The 19,296-nt window shown below is 44.6% G+C and overlaps 1 long non-coding RNA gene across 1 annotated transcript in view; it reads left to right on the top strand.

Moving 5' to 3' along the window:
* The first annotated feature begins 8,280 nt into the window (after positions 1-8,280).
* LOC144141855 (uncharacterized) overlaps positions 8,281-19,296 on the top strand; it is a 35,204-nt gene continuing 24,188 nt past the window's right edge. The window contains exon 1 of the long non-coding RNA XR_013316718.1: positions 8,281-8,594. This is a non-coding gene — a long non-coding RNA (uncharacterized LOC144141855). The remainder of the gene's footprint in view (positions 8,595-19,296) is intronic.

The raw sequence follows: 19,296 nt of genomic DNA, 5'->3' as shown, positions 1-19,296 counted from the left end.
TAGCCTCTTTTATTTCCTTATTCCACCAGCTTCTCGGCTATCTCTTCCCTTTCCATCGGTTTCGTTCCTTTGCTTCATTCATCTTACCCTTTATGAACGCAATCATTTCGACGTAATTCCAATTTTTGCCTGGGTACTTATTGATTTCATCTTCTAATCTATCAGCGGTGATCTTTAACTGCTCATTATTCAAATTATTTTCTTCTATTGTACCTATTTCTGCATCGGTCTGGGTTGCGCCTCCAAAGTACAAGCTAAACCGCTTGTGGTCGCTTCCTAAGCTGTCTGTTCCATTTTCATCTATCCTCATTTCCCGCAGCCTTCCGTACACTGTCTCGGATACTAAACTGTAGTCTATGCTGGACTGTCTGTTAACGCTTTCCCACGTTATTTGTCCGTCACACTTGCTTTCCGTGTTTACTATTACAAGCCGGTTTTCCTGGCATATATCTATCACTAGGGAACCGTTGTGGTCTGTGTATCCATCCAAACCTTCTATATGGGCATTCATATCTCCAACTATGATTATTTCGCCCAAATCCTTGAACTCGTTTATATCTCTTCTCAAACAGTTTACCATTTCCTCATTTTCCTCCCTAGCACTACTTCCGGTCCACATATACACCACTCCTAACCATGTATTTTTCCCCTCTATGGTGCCTCTAACCCATAGATGCTCTTTACAACTTTCATGCACTCTCTGCCAGTCGGTCCCTCGTTTAATGAGCATGCCAACACCTCCTCCTTTCTTCATTCCTGTGGTCCTGTTGCAACCTTCCCAGATATAAATGTCTATGATAGGTGGGGCTTCTAGGTCCCGGGGGTGAGTCCCGGCTAAAGCGTACACGTCTATTCCTTCCCGTTCAAGTTGCTTTTGAATTTCCACCCACTTAACTGGCTTTCTGCCTCCCTGCATATTTAAGTAGCTGATTAAATATTTATTGCATTTGTTTTTCCCTTTCCAGTTAGGGGGTCTGTTTTTGTCTTTTACAGAATTGTTTTCTCCATTGTTTCTACCTAAATGGCTTCTGTCAACACTCTCAGTTACGTCCGTAGGTTCTCCTTTTAGCTCTAGGCCTGGCTGCCTCCCAGCGTTGAGTGTGCATGTGTCTCTTGCTTCCCCTTTGTCTCCTAGTTTGCCTTCCTTAGCTGCGCGGGACCCCCTAAAAAAGCTACCGCTCTCCCACCTAAGCGCCACCCCGCCTTGTTTCCTAGCCTGGGGTTGAAGTGAATCCCGTCCCACTGATCCGGGATTGATCTGGGACTGGTTGGTCGTCGGCCTCAGTGATGGGATGCTCTCCCAGTAACCACAAATGGATGCGAATTTGGCATTCACCAGCGGTGTGGCAAAAGCTCGCTTGAAGAAAACCGTCCAACAACAGCACCAACAGCTGCAAGAAACCAGCGACGAACCTTGTGCACCGGAAGCCAGTAACCTGGATGGGGTCAGCAACCAGGGGCAGCCCCACAACAACTCTTCACGACAGCTTCCCGCCAGCTCGTCAAGGAACACCGTACCTGGCATACAAGGTCAGCCCAACAGACCACACGCACCTCCGTTCCATGCCCCAACTGTGGTCAGTGACCGCACCCCAGGATCACCTGCCCGGCCAAAGCTGTAAAATGCAACTACTGCGGTTGTTTCGGACATTTTTCGGTAGTGTGTAGGAAAAAGTGCAATTTTGTGGTCTCCGTATGCAAAAATGGGCGTAATTTGCCAGAGCGGTGCACGGGGGCACTCTAATTCTTAGTGTGCTCGTGTTGTACTTGATGGCACTCCGGTGTTCACTAAACTAGACTCGGTGCAGAAGTTTTTGTTGCACCATCAACATTTCCTTTGTTACCTACGAGGTTGTACGAGTGCAAAATAAACTTACAGTACCCGCGAAAGAGGCGCTTGATGTTCTCTGAAAGTTTCTTGCCAAGATCCAGTGCAAACAACCTACTCTCTGACAAATTGTGTACGTGGTGTCTCCCTTGCGCCACATGCTTTTGGGTCTTCCAGTGCTGGAAGCTCTTGAGCTTATTAATTTCGCTGACTGTGTTACTTGTGCGTCAGCCATCGAAGCTTCCTACCGGCAGCTTTTCGGTGCTCTGGGAGTTATGAAAGGTGCATGCAATCGCAGAGTAAAGCCGAACTTGATTGTTTCTGCAAATCATGCAGCGCGTCGCACTCCCTTACCTTTGTTGGACCGAGTTAAGCTGGAGCTGGTGCGAAGAAGCGATATGCCGTAATTTGCAAAGTAAAGAACCAACAGAATGCTGCGCTGGTATTGTACGAGTACTGTACGTGCTAGAGATGCATTGACTTAACGCAGCTACAGAAAAATCTACTTCGCGAGTGCAATGTCGTGCCACTGGTGGGAGATGGCCTTGGTCTGTTGAGTGCGGTATCTGTGTTTTCGAAGCTTGATGCATACTCTTGCTTTTTAACAAATCAAGTTGTCACCCGAAAGCCAGTTGTTAACTACTTTCATAACGCCATTTGGGGTATAACTGTTTTCAGGGACTGTTTTTCAGATAACGTCAGCACCTGCGTTCTATAAAAATGTCGCAGATTCTGGAAGGAATCCCAGGTGTAGTCAATATGATGGATTATGTGCTCATTTGTGGTTGCCACAAGGCTGCACATGACGAGCATCTCTGTCTCACTTTACAACGTCTGGCGAGCGCGGGCATTATGCTGAAAGTTGTTTCAAAGTAACCGAGGTAACGTTTCTTAGTTGTGTGCTTATTCGAAATATGATAAAGCTAGACCCTGAAAAAGTTCGGGCTGTAAAAGAACTGGCGACGCCCACTGACGTGTCTGACATTCGACGGCTGCTCGATATGAATAAATATCTGGCAAGGTTTATACCAGATTTGGCTTTAAAAACTGCTCCATTACGTCAATTGCTTTTGAAGGGTTCTCAATGAACGAGACGCCAGCCCAAGAGGAAGTGCTGTAAATGGTCCAAGATGTTATCGGTGTTTCGCGCGTCATGGCTAACTACGATACAATGCACCCTAGGGTGCTTTCGCTGACGCGTCATCACTCGGCTGGACGTCAGTACTTGCACAAATACAGCCAAACAAAGAAAAAAGACCAGTTGCCTTTGCCTCGGGCTCATTGACGCCTGCCCAAACCAGGTATCCCCAAATTGAAATGGAAGAAATTGCAATGATGTGGGAAGCAGAAAGATTCGAAGGGTATATCAAAGGTCTTCAAATTATGTGTGAAACCGACCAAAAACCACGTCTACATTTGATGTGAAAATCTCCTTTAGATGTTTTACCGCTTCGCATCCTGCGTTTCCGAATGAGGCTCATGCAACTTAGCTATGACGTTTTGCATGTCGCGAGTAAGAGCCTTGTTACTGCAGATGTGTCATCCAGAGGCCCGATTTAGAGAAAACACATTCACCATGCACTGTTTGTTGGTGACTTCAGCAAGCACGTTTGTGGAATGCCGTAGAAGTCAATGTTTTCAAAAAATTCAAAACAGAACAAGCAGCTCGTGAAGTCTCTCAAGCACTCATGACATTCTGGCGAGAACGGTAGCCAAGTTCTCGTCGCTTTCGACGGCTTCTTGTTTTAACTTTGAGGAAACAGCCACGCTGGCAGTAACCGAAGGAGTGTTACCGAAAAGTGTACGGCTTGTATTCCCGCAGACGTTGGGCGCAGAGGTATTGATACGCTTGCATGAGACTGATCAGGGAATCGCGAAATGCAGAGCTCGACCCACCGAGTCGGTATGGGGGCCTGGGTTGAGTTTGGAGCTGAGAGCTTTAGTGACTGATTGCCGCATATGAGCTGAGCAGAGGCAAAAATGTTTGGAACCTATGATCCCGACAACCACTCCACACCATCCTTGGCAAAAGCTAGGTGCTGAGCTCTGCAATATTCCAGGAAAATGGTATCTAGTAGGTGTGAAATATTTTTCCAGATTCCCGGATGTAGTATCGCTATCTTATACAACAACTGCCGCTGTCATAATGCATCTTAAAAGTATATTTGCAAGACATTACATACCGGACGTGGTTACGTCTAATAATGGATCGAAATTTGTTTCGCTGGAGTACAGGCTGTAAGCTGGCAAATATGGTTTTTGCGATGTGACATCAAGCACAAGATACCCTCAGCAAATGGGGAAGTACAGACGATGGGCCAAACAGTAAAGACCTGATTACAAAACCGTGTGATGTATATATTTCTCCCCTAGTGTACAGACACACTCTGGGGCCACTGGAAAAAAAGCTCTAATAAACTTCTAATGGTCTGGCGGGAACGGACAACGGTACTTGCCCATCTAAGGAGCCCTCTACATCGTAGAGTGAGCGCGAACAAGTTAAGAAACCGTGTTACAACCGCCCGCCAAGGGCAGCTAACGCACCTAAACCGTCGGCATTGGGCTACTTCGTTGCCAGACCACGAACAGGGCATGGACGTCTGGGTGACAGGCTGCAAAGTGGAAGCTGGAAGCGCGAATTCTGCGTCCTGCTGAGCGGCACAGGTTGTATGTTGTTAGAACTTCCTCCGGCGTAGTTGTGGAAATAAAAAGGAAATTTCTACTTTGTTTCCCATCCGAACGCCTGTGAAGACGGCGGACGTAGCTACGATGCTCTTTGGGCAGATATTCGGGTAGAAATTGTACAGGGATCCATGCGTGCTACACAAAGCCAGGTACCAGACTATTCATGTAGTCCCTCATTACTATTTCCGCGAGCTTACCCCCCCGAGTACAGAACGCGATCTAGTCGTCGTTTTCGAAATCTAAACAGCTACGGGTTCATTTTTTGAGGGTTATTTTCTTTTGTGCATTCATTCTTGCTGTTATAAGTGCTCCTCTTTCACTGGCGGTGCTACTAAGTTTTGTTGCGACTGTCAGCCTATTCTTAAACAAGGCAACATGTGGTGATAGCGCCTATGCCACCTTTAATGTGCATGCATTATCGGGTGCTGTCATCCTGAATTCTCAACTACAGTTTGTACGTGAGGTCACTGGTCACATGTGCGTTTGATATATAAGTATGCCGGTGGCAAGGAAAAACGTTGTCATTATCTCGCCCAAAGCGACCGCGGCTCAGTCCCTTTCCCGGTTCTTGTGGAAGCCGGGCTCCGGTCGGCCTACTGCTAGGCCTCAACACGACATGCATTCGGCAGGCATTCTCAGATAATGAATAGCAGCCTACTATTGTTCATGAAGAAGAAAGTGTATGACAGCTGCATCTTACCGGTACTTACCTACGAGGTAGAAACTTGGAAGCTTACTAAGAGGGTTCACCATAAATTGAGAATGACTCAGCGGCCAATGGAGCGGAAAATTATTTTTGTAAGATTAGGGACAAGAAGAGAGCGGATTGGGTCAGGGAACAAACGCATGTTAAGGACATCTTAGTAGAAATTAGGAAGTAGAAATGGACGTGGACAGGGCATATACTGCGAAGGCAAGGTAACCGTTGGTCATTAAGGGTAACAGAGTGGATCCCTAGAGAAGGCAAATGATTACAATTACCTCTACTAACAAGTGGTTTACATGCATGTATTTGCATTCGGCCCTCAATGTGCAAGAGACAATAAAGCCATAGAAGTTTCCATAACTTTTTCGTCTAAGTTTCATTCTCATAATTTTTATCGATATTTATTACTCAAGCCAAACTTATAACCTATGTTGTAGCTAACAAAAAAATCCCCGGGGAACCAAAAAAAGCCTCCGCCTACTTTTTTTAATGTAAACAAAGTAAAAAAGACGCGGCTAGGCACTCTGGGCAAATGATTTTACGCCAAAGCTATAACGCGCGGTCGATGTTATGACGCTTGGTACTTATAAACGTTACAATAAAGGCTGTGTTGGTATACGTTTTGCGGTTGCCTTAATTTCTTTCCCTCCCGTTCCTGCTCGTGGCGTCGGTGATGGTATGTTTCGGGGTACGCCGAAGAGTTACATCGCGTGGCTTGTTCATTCGGAACTAACGTGCAGCCGATGTTTGCCATTGTGATATTGACACTAATGATATCGTGATTCGGGTGTTATGAACAGCGAGCGGATGCACACTTGACAAGGAAAAAACGAGCGGCAGCATGGGTCTCGAAAGAAACTACACACATTTATAAATGGGCTCAAAAACTGAAGACGCGGAGAACGCAGCAAAGGGAGCGACAATAAAGAAACATTACAAAACGTAAAGCACAATGTAATGGTACTGGTACTAAGAAGAACAGTTCTATGACCTGCTAAACTTCCCTAAAAAGAAAAAGAACTCGTTCACAGTTCTTCAGGTGCGTCGTGAGGCGCATCCTAGTAGACATGTAGACTTCCCCGGCGGATTCACGTTCTGGGGTACCCGGTGGCCGTAGAGTAGCATTCGGGTCTCTAGGCGCAGCTGCCTCTAGTGGCAGGGAACGGTCGATCCCCCTTGTAGTGTGGTGGCCCCGATGACTTGGCGGGAGCCGAGCCTACCCGGCGCAAGGCACGGGTGCCTCGACTTGCGGGAAGAGCAGGTGGTCCGCCCGACGAAGTGGTGGCCCCCACAGAAAAGAACGATGCCCACGCTACCCTGCGCAAAGTTAGGGTGACGGGAGATAGACGGGTATCCGGCCCTACGTCGCGGGCCTCGCTGTGCCGGCACAGCTGGCGCCGTCCCAGCTTTGCTGCATGGTCGTCGCCCTTAGCTGAATGTCGCCTTTCTGAGGGCAGCCGAACTCGAGCCCGTCTTGTGTTCCCTGTTCCAACATCACCACATCGCCGTCTTCTTCCACGCACATACCCCTAAGAAGCACACCCTCGTTCTGGAGATTGGCCATGCTGTCCCCGTTTCCTTTATCTTCCACTTGTTTGTCCTCAACTTTTCCTGCATTATCACAGACACTGCTAGTGACTTACCATGGTACACTGTAGCCTCGCGTTATCTTTTGATATTTGGCTCACGTAGAAGCTCGCTACGCAACAGATCAACTACGAGCCAAATGAACCCAGCCGCAATTTTGTTCTCCCTTCTACTGCCTCTAGTGGCGAGCGAACCCGAATGGGAAATGAGGGGCTCGTTGAATTAGGACAGAAATTAGGGTTGGCAGTGAAGACACGCTTGGAAGGCTAAGGAGAGAATGGGGTAGGTCATTAAAAGAGATAAAAGACTGGGAAAGACAAAAGAAAAGGGAGAAAAAATGCCTGCCGGATGTGATCTTACACCCGACGGGCAAGGCGAGATCCTCCACGTCCTCCAGAATACGCGTCCAGAATACGTGCCTTCCACTTTTTCGGGTATTTATGTTGCGGTATTGCTTTCATGAGTTTGGGGGTGGTACCCAGCGCCACTCGAAAAACTCAGGGTGAAGGGGACCTTCTTTTTATCCACCCGGCCGTGAATCATCTTAACGACTTTTCGAGAGTGGTTGACCAGCGATGAACACTATTAAGCTACCTATGGCACGAAGAGTACCAGAATAGAGACCCTTGCTATGCATGTAGCGAACCGGAATGGCAAATTAGGAGCTCGTTGAATTAGACAGAAATATCGGCTAGCAGTGAAGAATGCCAAGGAGCGCAAAGGAAAGAATGCGGAATGTTATTTGCTATAGTAAAAATGATGTAGATTTTGAAAGATAGAAAAAGTGGAAACAAAATGCCCTCCGGTTGGGATCTGAGCCCACGACCTTTAGAAATTGAATTTTTCTCCACTTTCTGTCTTTCCGACAGCTGCATTTCGACCGAAGATGCATCCGAAATCTGCATATCGAATGCCCAACCGGTGTGTGCTTTTTTGTGACATTTGCTTCGGTGTCAGGCCGCATATGCGCCGTCTGGAGCTTACTTTGATGAAGAACAGCCTTTGGCATAGGCGTAAACATCCTTGGTATTGTTTCATAGTATGCAGGGACTTTTTGTCCGTTTGTTCGACGCTATTTGCGAAAGGGTTGTCGTATATGTCTATTTATATAAATATAGTTTTAAAAACAAAGTTTCCTGGACGCCGGTTTGAAAATACTCAAATATCGTTTTCAACCATGGTGAAAAAGGAATGGGTCTAACGGTTCGGCCCAGGGACTGGCCTATATATATATATATATATATATATATATATATATATATATATATATATATATATATATATATATATATATATATATATATATATATATATATACCAAGCGACTCCGCAACCCTTGTTCGGACAGCTTTTGTCATTTGAAGAGATCATTTTTCCAACAATATATATACAACAATGCATCATCCAAAGACCACGTTTTTTTTTATTATTTTGTCGCACATTTTAGTGCTAGGATCGCAATACCGCCACAAAATCTTCGCATAGCCCGACATTCTATCTTAGGATCTATTTGTGGAAATTCATTTTCTAAAAACGTCCGGGAGTATTTTCAAACTAGTCTGTGCCCTGCATATTCCAGGTTTAACGTACTGTAACGAGCCAAATATCCTCCAATCGGGAAAATAAGTTATCATATCAAAATCGCTGATAAAAGGCAGTATGTTCTTGAGGGGGCTCGTACTTCTCTTACTTGGATATATTGACCCTTCGAGGTGTGAAAAAAAAATAGGGTTTAGGTTTGACCTTCCTACAGACTATTGGGAAAAGCCTTATGGAAATATTCAAAAGGTAAGTTGGTTTTGTGTATTTGTATGTTAAACTGCAAAACATATACTTAACTGTTTAGCTAGCATCCGTTTGTTTAAAAATACTTTTCGGACACATAAGAGGAATGTTTCGAGCATGCGCTGTACTGCCATTTAAAAGCAAGTGTTTAAGTAGTCGCGTGCTATTTTTGAAGTTCACTTTTTGGCAAACTCTAATTAGTAAGTCAAGTGCAATATGAGCCACTATATTGCAGCAAAAATGCGCATTTCAAAGAAAAATATTTTATTATTGTAAAGCCAGCGTTTAGCATCCCGCCCCCCAAGTGCACAATGTCACTGTATGTGACAGCTCTCTATTGAAATCTTTTGTGCACACGAGGAAGGTGCATCACACAGCAGATGTGTCGCTTTGTTATGCAAAATTTCTACTCTGCACTTTGCGCATGAACACGACTCGTGAGTGGTGGCGTGAAATACCAACTGTTGTTGCAACGTACCCACGGCTCCATCTGTAGTGCACCATTGAACCAGGCATCTCCCCATACTGTCCTTCTCTTTCCTAGCAATTTGTCAAACATTTATAAAAATGGTCGCTCTCATGAGACAAAATATCTTTCTCGCCATCAACAGGCGGCGAAATGTTTTGAGGCTTTTTCTGAAGCCTAAAAATATATAGGCATAAAAACTAAGCGAAAAATACTCGGCTTCAAGCTGTAGATTCAAAATACAGATTTAGTTTGAGGAAGAACTAAAAATAAAAAGTTTGCAACAAAATACTTGCTTTTTGCAATGCCTCTGTCAAAAATTTGTCTTTAATTGGCAAAAATGCCCGTTTGAAAGTGCAGACCAATAAATTCACATGGCAGTCGTGTTTTCTGATGCCGCCGTCTGGTTTTGAGAACCGGAAGGCAGAGCCGGAAAATGTACTGCTGAAATTTGCAATTTGCTGCTGTAGAAAGATTAGTAGAAAGCACCAGCCACGTGGTTAAAAACGAGAAAACCTTTTTCGGCTTCACTGGCAGTTGGAAACCGTATGTTGACTTAGTTAAAGCCACTGCACGGAAGCAGTATTGGATCAAAGGTCAATCTATAAGGAATTTCAGAAAACATTGATGGTTGCAAGTGATGGTTGCGAGTGATGGTTGCGTATTTATAATGTAACGAAAGGATTATATCTTCTGTTTGGAGTACAGCCAACACTTGATCTATCAAAATATGGTCTTACATAGTTCCCGATACAGCAAACACATTAGAATTTCTCCGAGGTAGCCAAAACGGCTCAGTTCTTTTATAAACTTAAACTGACGGAAACGATTCGCCGCCATTCGCAATCCATGAGGTATTATTACCCGAAGACACATTTTAAAAAGAACATTTTCAGATGGGGTTCAAGAGAACGTCACGGAAGTCACTCCACCATGTTAGAAAAAACTAGGCATCTGGGTTAGTTTGATTTTTGTGTGAGGTCGTGTTTTTAGTAATAATAATAGTGTTTATTGATTCCAAAAACAGAATACATATGCGGGTATCCCACAGCCGCAAGGGCTTCAACAGCTGTTTCCTTGTGCGACCAAGACGTATCAAACCTTACATCAATAGATAATTGTCATGTTTCATGAGCCAAAACTTTACAAACATACAACATACGTACAGATGTTATCAGAAATAATTTTAAGACCAGGAATCCCAATGGCGAAGGTGAAGGTCCTTAGATTACGTTTAATTTGCTTTCGACTATTCGTAGAAACTAAGTCATCTGGCAAACAATTCAGGACCATCGGGACTTAGAAGTCTCGAACACGTTCACGAAATCGATTTCTGCATCATGGCAACATAAAACGAGGGCGTAGATGACGCAAAAGAGTGTACAGCTGGCAAAAAAACAATGACCAAACACAACTAAATACCACCTTTTCTTTAAACAATACCGTAAAATGGCATGTGCAGAAGACGAAAGACGGCATTGTTATCAAACCTCGTGTACCATGCAAAACGTGTTTGAGTTTTTAACCTAAAAGAGCATCTAATTTGTTTTTAAAAAATCAGAGCGAAAGCAAAATCATCAAATTTCGTACCAAATGTGGAATAGGCTAGGGCAAAAGCAATTTGCTTACGTACTGTTAAGAGAGATATGCGCATCCTTAAGAGGTATACTCAGCAGTCATGTGGCCGCAGACCACAACATGGAGACCGGCATGCTTTCAACAATCCTAAAGAAGAGGACACCATTATTCATGCCACTTCGCCTGGAATTGTACCGAAGAAAAAGAACGCCACGACCACCCCGCGCAACTAGTAAAAATAAGCCTTGCTTACAAACTTAAAGCATATAAGATCCAAGGATGTTCCGCTCAGCGCGGAAGTGGTGCAACAAAAACTGATGTGTTTCCTGCACCCGCTGGGGTGCTCCGAGTTGAGGGCAAGACCATGCTTGCTTATTAATTTGACTTCGGACTTTACGCTTAGTGACAACTTACCGGCCAACTCATTACAAACTGACTGTATCTGCTGATAAACACCTTCCTCTAAAAAATGAATTTATCGAATCCATTTATTCTTAAGTGACAGTCCCGGTTTTACAAAGTTCTGGATTTACCGAAATTATTCGCAGTTGCCGGTAACCTTAGTAGATCGGGTTTTAATTTTGTGAATATAGGAAGTTGCAAGTTAAGAATTTCAAGGTTTCTGGAACCAAATATATTAGCCACTGGTGATTTATTGCGTGAGGTGGTTTTAACGAAGCCTTAGGTAAAGTCATAGGCATAGATTGGTTGGTCGTGTTCAAAGGTTTGTCTTTATACAACGACACGGCAAAGAAGAAAAAAATAATAAATATTTCCTGGAGTAATGAGTGAGAGAGCAAGAGCTCTTTATTAGATGAAATCAGGGAGGTTTGCCGGCATGTTCCCACCTGCGAGCTACTCTGCGGGGATGGGGAGAAGGGAGTAAAGGCCCTTAAAGAAGTAGGGAGGAAGAAAGAGGGGAAAAGAAGAGATTAAAAAAAGAGAACACAAGGCTTTGCGTGGTGACCTAAAAGTGCAAACGATCTCACACGTAAAGTTCTAAATTGTCTCTTCGAGACCGATTCCGTGTAAAAATGAGTGAGAGAGCAAGAGCTCTTTATTAGATGAAATCAGGGAGGTTTGCCGGCATGTTCCCACCTGCGAGCTACTCTGCGGGGATGGGGAGAAGGGAGCCCAGTCGAAAAACACAACAGGAATTTCTGTCGCACAACAGAAATTTCTGTCGCACGACAAGGATTTCTGTTGGGACTACAGGATGGTCTGTCGTGCGACAGGAAGTTCTGTAGTACAACTACAGAAAATTTGTCGTACGACAGGCATTTCTGTCGCACGACAGGAATTTCTGTTGGGACTACAGGGTGGCCTGACGTGCGACAGAAATTTCTGTAGTACAACTACAGAAAATCTGCCGTACGACAGGCATTTCTGTCGCACAACAGGAATTTCTGTTGGGAATGCAGGATGGTCTGTTTGGAGACAGGAATCTCTGCAGAACGATGACAGAATGTCTGTCGTATGACAGAAATTTATGTAGTACAACAGACATATCTATCATGCGACCGACATTCTGCAGTCCCCACTACAAAAACCTTTGTAATAGAACTACAAAATTTCTGTCGCATGAGACATTTCTGTTGTACTACAGTTTTTGTGCAACACCCTGTAGGCACTCAAGCTTCTGTTGGCCCACAGACTGTCCTTCAGCCACTACATTCAGCATTCCGTAATTACCATTATTATCTGCCATGCGACAGATCATTTTGTAGTCCCTGCAGATTTTTATAGTGTGAAAGAGAAGTTTAGATCCATTGCGAAAGTGTCACATGGCAGACCGTTCAGTATTGCTACAAACTTTCTTGCTTACTCTGTCGGAAAACCCCGCGTTTTCCAGCATTAGGAGAGTGATGGAATAGCCGGAAAGAACGGAATACATAGGAAAACGCCGCGCTGAACGACAGCAACGCGGGGAGTTTGCTGGAGAGCAGCAAATAACATGGGGACATTGCCTTTGGGGACAGGGCTTTAGCCAATGCGAAGGGGATAGCACGAACGGGATAGTACGGGATGGTATGGTGCCGTTGCTTGGCTGGACACGGGAATGCCGCGCGCCGGTTAAGGGGTGGACTGGTTGTATTCCAGCGCCGCGATCGACGCAGATGCTCCTAAGCTTGGTGTTTGCGGCCCGTGCGGTGCAGCAAAATCCCACTCTTTTAGCGTGCGCTGCACGGAAACAATGCTGCGTGCGAGTGACGGTCATCTCGTTCAATTGCATTGCAAGCGTCCGTTGTAATGAACGTTTGTTGCATTGCGGCCATTAGCATTCCGGCCGTGTTGGAAAAAACCTTCGCTACAAATTTGCAATTAACAACGCAACTTAGCACAAATCACACTATTGTTGGAGCATCTAAGCGTAGCCCCATAATAAAAAAAATGGATACATAGAGAACTTCGGAAATTCCTCGGGTTCTTCGAGTGAACTGCAATTGCATATATTGTACTGTGGACAATGTTTGATAAAAGAATCAGGCAACAAGGGTAGCCCCTCGGCAAAACGGACGCATAAAAACAAGCAAGATGTGCTTTTTGAAGACGTGGTGTAATAATTGCAGTGCACATTCTGACATGTATTTTTGGGTGTCTTTGAGAGCCCCATTGTTTCAATCTGCGTGCTGTTGTTTTGTTTTGTTTTTTTTAGCGAGCAATTTGTTTATTTTAACGCGAAAGATGTGTCCAATCAAGCGAAATAGTTAAAAGAAGATTTTAAAAACAGCGAACCAGTTGCCGCTACCTGTGTGCAAAAAAAAAGAAACGGCGCCAGTGAACTCGCTGCATTGCCGAGATGTGTTAAAAAAATAAATGTAGAAAGAAAGAAAACGCGAGCCTTCCCTCTAGCCCGGCCCTCTGGAAGAAGTTCGGGGAAGCATCGTCACCACTGAAGGCATGTCGCGGCGCGACAGAACTCGCGGGACGGGGAGACCACAATACGAAGAATCGAGAGGGGTCAGGAGGGGTCGCGAAACAACTTCTCGTGATCGGCCGGTTCCCTCCTTACCCTTCCTTTGTTCCCTCCTGCTTTGTTCCTTCCTACTTTTCGTCTCCCAGTCAAAATTTGCGGTGGCTCCGTGGCCCAGTGGCTCGTTCACATTTCACATCGGCGCTTTGCCTATTTTAAGTTAGGGTTAACTTTTTTGTAAAAACGTGCATGTCTCCGCGGAGTGTAAGCAGCAACATTTGAAGCTGCGGAAGCTGTGGTAAAAGCAAGATCAGTGGTCCGGATTTCAAGCATCTCGATGTGAGGACTCCTCCAGCGACGACTAACCAGGGTTCTTGGGATAATTGGCACTTTAATGTGAGTGAATACGACGAATCTCGCAGGCAGCGTGATTTGGAATACGTGCGATGTGCTTCGACAATCGACTGAACTTGCAACGATCCCTGCGTGACTTCGGCAGGTATCGTGTGTGCGTACTCTTCAAGATAGTGCAGCACCACAGAGACGTGCGCTTTTCGCCACAGGATACCCTTCCACGCCTTGCTGTGCGAATGCAACGGAACAAGGTTCACAAAGGCAAGCATTCCAGCTAAAGATTGACTTTCCATTTTAATTTTCTCACGTTCTCTCACGTTTTGCAGTGTAAAAGAAATATTTGTTCACTTGTGTTTTAATGGCCCTAACTAATATAAGGAACGAATTTTCGAACGGTTATTGTCGATGCTCGTTTAATATTTTTTTTTTCTATCGGGGAGAATAAATTTGCTTTTATGAACAGGTTGAGCGTCATTGACGGAACGCGATGATGGGACGCGATTTGGCCCTGCTTCCGAAGCACGGCCAAATCAGCTGAAAAGTGCCCAAATGAGTCTGGCTAAATTTTGTAGCGCTACTGAGGTTTCCCTGAAGGAATGACTTCTGTATTTCTTGTTAACAGCTACGCGGGTTTGCAATTACACGGCTATTAAAAAAAAAGGCAGAGGGCGAGCATCGGCCACGCTATTCGCTAGAGACGGCGTGGTCTCGGGCGTGTTCCAGCGTTACGTTCCAGCGGCTGCTGGATCCACGAGTTTCCGTGTCCGGCGTGTACCAGCGTCCAGGTTCCCGTGAATTTGCAGCAGGCGCAGTTTCGCATGACTTGCGGATGAAAGCTGTTTTGTTCTAAAAGAAATTATAGTTCTGACCGTTTCCAAGTCAGCACGATCATGGAGCATACAAATAACGCGCCACATTTTGTTTTTATATTTGGCAATGAAATAAAAATTATTTGTTTGGTGTAACAGCAACATAAGAGGGCAGTAAAAGCCTCTCCATGACAAAAAGTGAAGCCCCGGTAGTGCCCAGGAACAGTGTTGTAAAAAGAGGAAAATAAAATGGATAAGCACCGCAAACTGCTTTTTTTTCGGACTGTGATCAGGCATGTGCAGTCTGCGTAACATCAAACTTTTGTATTGCATGCATGAATGTACCACTAGTTGCATTGCTTAAATGCCTTTTGGTACAGCTTTCTGAAATCAGTTATTCACTGAAAACAATTTCAAGCGTGTACCAGAAAGGCAAGAATGACCCCAAATGCTTATGTTTGTTGGTCAAATTTTTATTGAAATTGTTATGCATATCCTGCATACTTCAGGTAATTAATAGAAAAAACATCACGGGAAGTAAATTTCTTATGCCAAACTAGTTGAAATTGGAGACATGACAGGATTTACTACAGACTGCAGAACAGGATTTACTACAGACTACAGAACAGGATTTACTACAGACTACAGGGCAGGATTTACTACAGACTACAGGACAGGATTTACGACAGACTACAGGACAGGATTAACTACAGACTACAGGACAGGATTTACTACAGAATACAGAACAGGATTTACTACAGAATACAGGACAGGGTTTACTACAGACTACAGGACAGGGTTTACTACAGACTACAGGATGTCCCATTCCCTCACAGGATCATTCTGTCGTATTTTTCTGTTGTGTTTTTCGACTGGGAGTAAAGGCCCTTAAAGAAGTAGGGAGGAAGAAAGAGGGGAAAAGGAGAGATTAAAAAAAGAGAACACAAGGCTTTGCGTGGTGACCTAAAAGTGCAAACGATCTCACACGTAAAGTTCTAAATTGTCTCTTCGAGACCGATTCCGTGTAAATAGTCAAATAAAGCAACCAACGCTTTTCTCTGGCACGATAGAGAGGGCCAGGGTCCAAGGACATCTTTCGAAGATATAGATGCGTTGTTGAGGCACGCAATCTTTTCTGCGAGGTGATTTTTTTCCTGGATGTACGCCGGACACTCTAGAAGGACGTGATTTACTGTTTCGGGCAATCCACAATTTTCACAATAGGGGTTTGCAGTTAGCTCGAGGGGATGGCGGTAAAAGTTCGTGAGCGCTGCGTGAGACGCAACCGGTGGTAAAGGGTTTCAAGCTTACGTTGAATCCGCTCTGGTAGCCTCATTCTGAGTCCAGGGTCTATATGGTGCAGGAAAGGGTGCCGAGTTTCAGGACATGACCAGAGACGGTTTCGCTCCTTCAAGACAAGCTCCTTCGCTAGCGCCGCGGCCGCGTGTTTTGTGAAAAAAATATTTCTTACATTTCACAGCTGTAGGCCTCTGCGAAAATAATAACGCAGCAACTGTACGAAAAGGAAGATAATTTACTCGACAGAAAACGTATTGTAATTGTGGTTGTATGGGCAAAACTTACTTCATTTTAAAGTGTGATGGCGCGTTTGTATGCCACCAAGGCGACCGGAATGATTTACCTAAATCAATGTGCACCTAGAGATGCTATGTAGTCTTCCACAACTACACACTTATGAATGCAGAAGAAACATCGACTGAGGCTTACGTCACTATTTTTCAGGAATGCTGAAACATTTGATAGGAGTAGCAGTGTTTATTTACAGCAAAGACTGCCTTTAACCGGTACGTGGTGAGCGCGTGCACCAAGTATGTGATAAGCGAGTCCATCTCCTTGTTCAGCGGGATGCTCACAGAAGGCTTGCCTAATGTGCAGGCCTTACCATTTACTTCAAGTGAGGTCGTCGAATAAAAATCCCCCCGCAGACAAAACCTACCTTGAGCGTCACTCTGTAGCACGGGTGTCATAAGTCTTTAACCGTGCTACATACACAAGTCTGGTCTTGGCTGCAGATCCGCCATTCCCACTGAGGTGTTTAATACGCATATCACACCACCTACACGTTGCGCAGTAAAACATTGTCCAATTTACAGAACGGAAGCTTAGTGCACAAACCGGGTTTCCTTAAAGGAGCGCATAGCCACGCCAAGTCTTTAGACCAAGGTACATGGGTGGAGGACATCACATCTCTGTTTTAAAAAGGACTGTAACGCAAACCACTCAGTTGGCAGGATTCATCGTCCAGGCACAGGGCCTTGGCAAATAATATGTTCTTGGGCAACAAAGAGTACACGATCTTGTCTAGGGTAATCGGTGCTGTGCTTGCGGTCACAAGGTAAAGGGACTCTATCCGGCTGGCTTTTTTGGCAATGGTGTGGGGAAAGAATAATAAGGAATTATTCCACTATTTTTTGATGGTTGGCGAAGATTTGCATAGAGATTATGTTGAGCAGAATGCAATTGGTGGTTCCAAGCAGTTGGATATTCTTGGGAGAATGCGCTGTAGTTATGCCGGAACTGTGAGACACAAACAAGAAGTGACTCTTTCACAACATCCCTTATAAATTGGCGGCCGCGATAGATAAAAGCACGCAATGGGCACCAAGCCAAAAATTGTTTAAATCCAGCGTGCCGAAGCAGTTGGCAAAGCAGTGGTTTCTGCATTGCGTATAAGATTTTCGACACACACGACATCCCATTGGTTGCCTGCCAACGTGGGTGAAACAGGGACAACCAGACCAATTTCCACCTACAGTAAATGTCAAGTGGGGGTTTCAAAAATTGTAGAAGACCGTGTGACATGGCGGCAGAGAGCTCGCAACACAGGCGTCTACACTGTCATTACCTGACAATTCTAAAAGTAGGAATTATGCGTGTAGCAAATTCCTTTCTGGGTAAACATCTTTTTATATTTGATTGCCATGTAGCGCTTACCAACTGTTGTCACGTACAGGTCTCGTCCAACGTGGGGATTAGCCAACCTGAATTAGGGCCTTTTTTCAAGTTTTATGTCTACCCTCCTGAACCGCAGAGTCCATATTGTTATTCTGATTGAAGAGACAAAGGCGCCAGCAGAAGGCCATGAATATGGGAAGTCAATCTCGCCGCCGTTGACCAGTAAACAAACCTGTTGAGTGACTGATTACTACAGGGGAATATAACTGTACTTTAGAGCATTACCACATGAAATCGTATTAGCAGATGTGACGTTTACAAACTAGTGAAACGATAAAAGGGCTTTTCAAGATTCGTGTTCCTTTTTAACTTAATCCGAAATTACAAGATCCGAAAGTACAAGACGAAAGTACAAATGAGAACCGATAGACGAAATGAGTATATCAACAGTCACATCATCTCGTTATGTGTTGGCGTCGATTCGATGTCAAAATTAGTTCTCAATGCTTCAAATACTGCATATAACTTATGAAGAAGATAATCGTTCTTGGGCAGCCCGAAAGTGACATCTGTTCCTGTCTTTCTTTCTGTCTGTCCCTCTGTCTTTCTGTCTTTCTGTCTGTCTGCATGTCTGTCTGTCTGTCTGTCCTTAGATTCAGCCAACGAGACAAAACGTAAAAAAATTTAGGAACGACAACTTCGCAGAGAAAAACCACTGCCAAACTACCAAGTCTGGAAGCAACGTTTACTCTTAATAAAGTTGTGTAAAACTTTTAAGCAGGTTTGATGCAAAACTTCGAATACATAAGTAATATTGGCGGATGTTTTATTACAGATACGTGGTGGATGATATTTGGGAAAAGTGAATTAGAAATACGGCTTTGAAAAGCATATATGTGATCGAAAAACAGAACTAGCCTTCACAGCGCCACTGGGGGCGACATTCAAAAAAGTTCAACAGTATCAAAAGTTGCCAATACATGGCGAGATCAGTGTAATACGGCAAAACTGAATAGTCTTAAGCAAACCTCAACTGTGTTTGTCGCAGCACGAGCGAAATCGGAGGTGATGAGAGTGAGGGGTTGTCGTAAAAACAAGAGAGGCATTAACTTTGCAGGAGCGGCAGCACAGTAAATCTTCCCACGACATTCACAAAATAAGGAGGAGACACGGTCAAAATTTTTATGTGGCTCTGGGTCCAATCAAAAACTCGCTGTAGGAGTCATTGTTGTTTTCTAGCAGCACACTGAACTCCTTTAACAGAAATTATGCAGGCTCTCTATACAATATTTCTTTAAAAAAACCCATTGATGATGTCTCCAAGACTTTACAACGACGTTTCCTTATTATTGCGTGTGTATTACAGCATGTCGACAAGGGTCTCGCGTCTATTTGTGTACATAGTCAGTCCGTAAGCAGCCGCCAGCAAGAGAGAGAGGAGAATGCGTAAAAGATCGGCGCTTGCACACGCTGCCACGATGTCCAACTGAAACGGGGCTCACAACCTTCTGTTTTCGACGAGCCGGTCTCACGCCATTTCTCCAAACCCGGTAACTCCCGAAAGCAGTTGGAGATGTTGCGGAATGAAGTGAGCAGCTATAGAATTCGAAGTGAAAATGGTGGCGAACAAATTCAGTTACAGGTGGATAAGGATTGCATAGAAAAGCA

This window comes from Haemaphysalis longicornis, unplaced genomic scaffold (assembly GCF_048455015.1).
Source record: "Haemaphysalis longicornis isolate Haplotype H1 unplaced genomic scaffold, Haemaphysalis longicornis Haplotype H1 scaffold_6, whole genome shotgun sequence".
NCBI classification, from domain to species: Eukaryota; Metazoa; Arthropoda; class Arachnida; order Ixodida; family Ixodidae; genus Haemaphysalis; species Haemaphysalis longicornis.
Note: the sequence above shows the minus strand (reverse complement) of the source record. Positions and strands in the feature narration are given on the sequence as shown.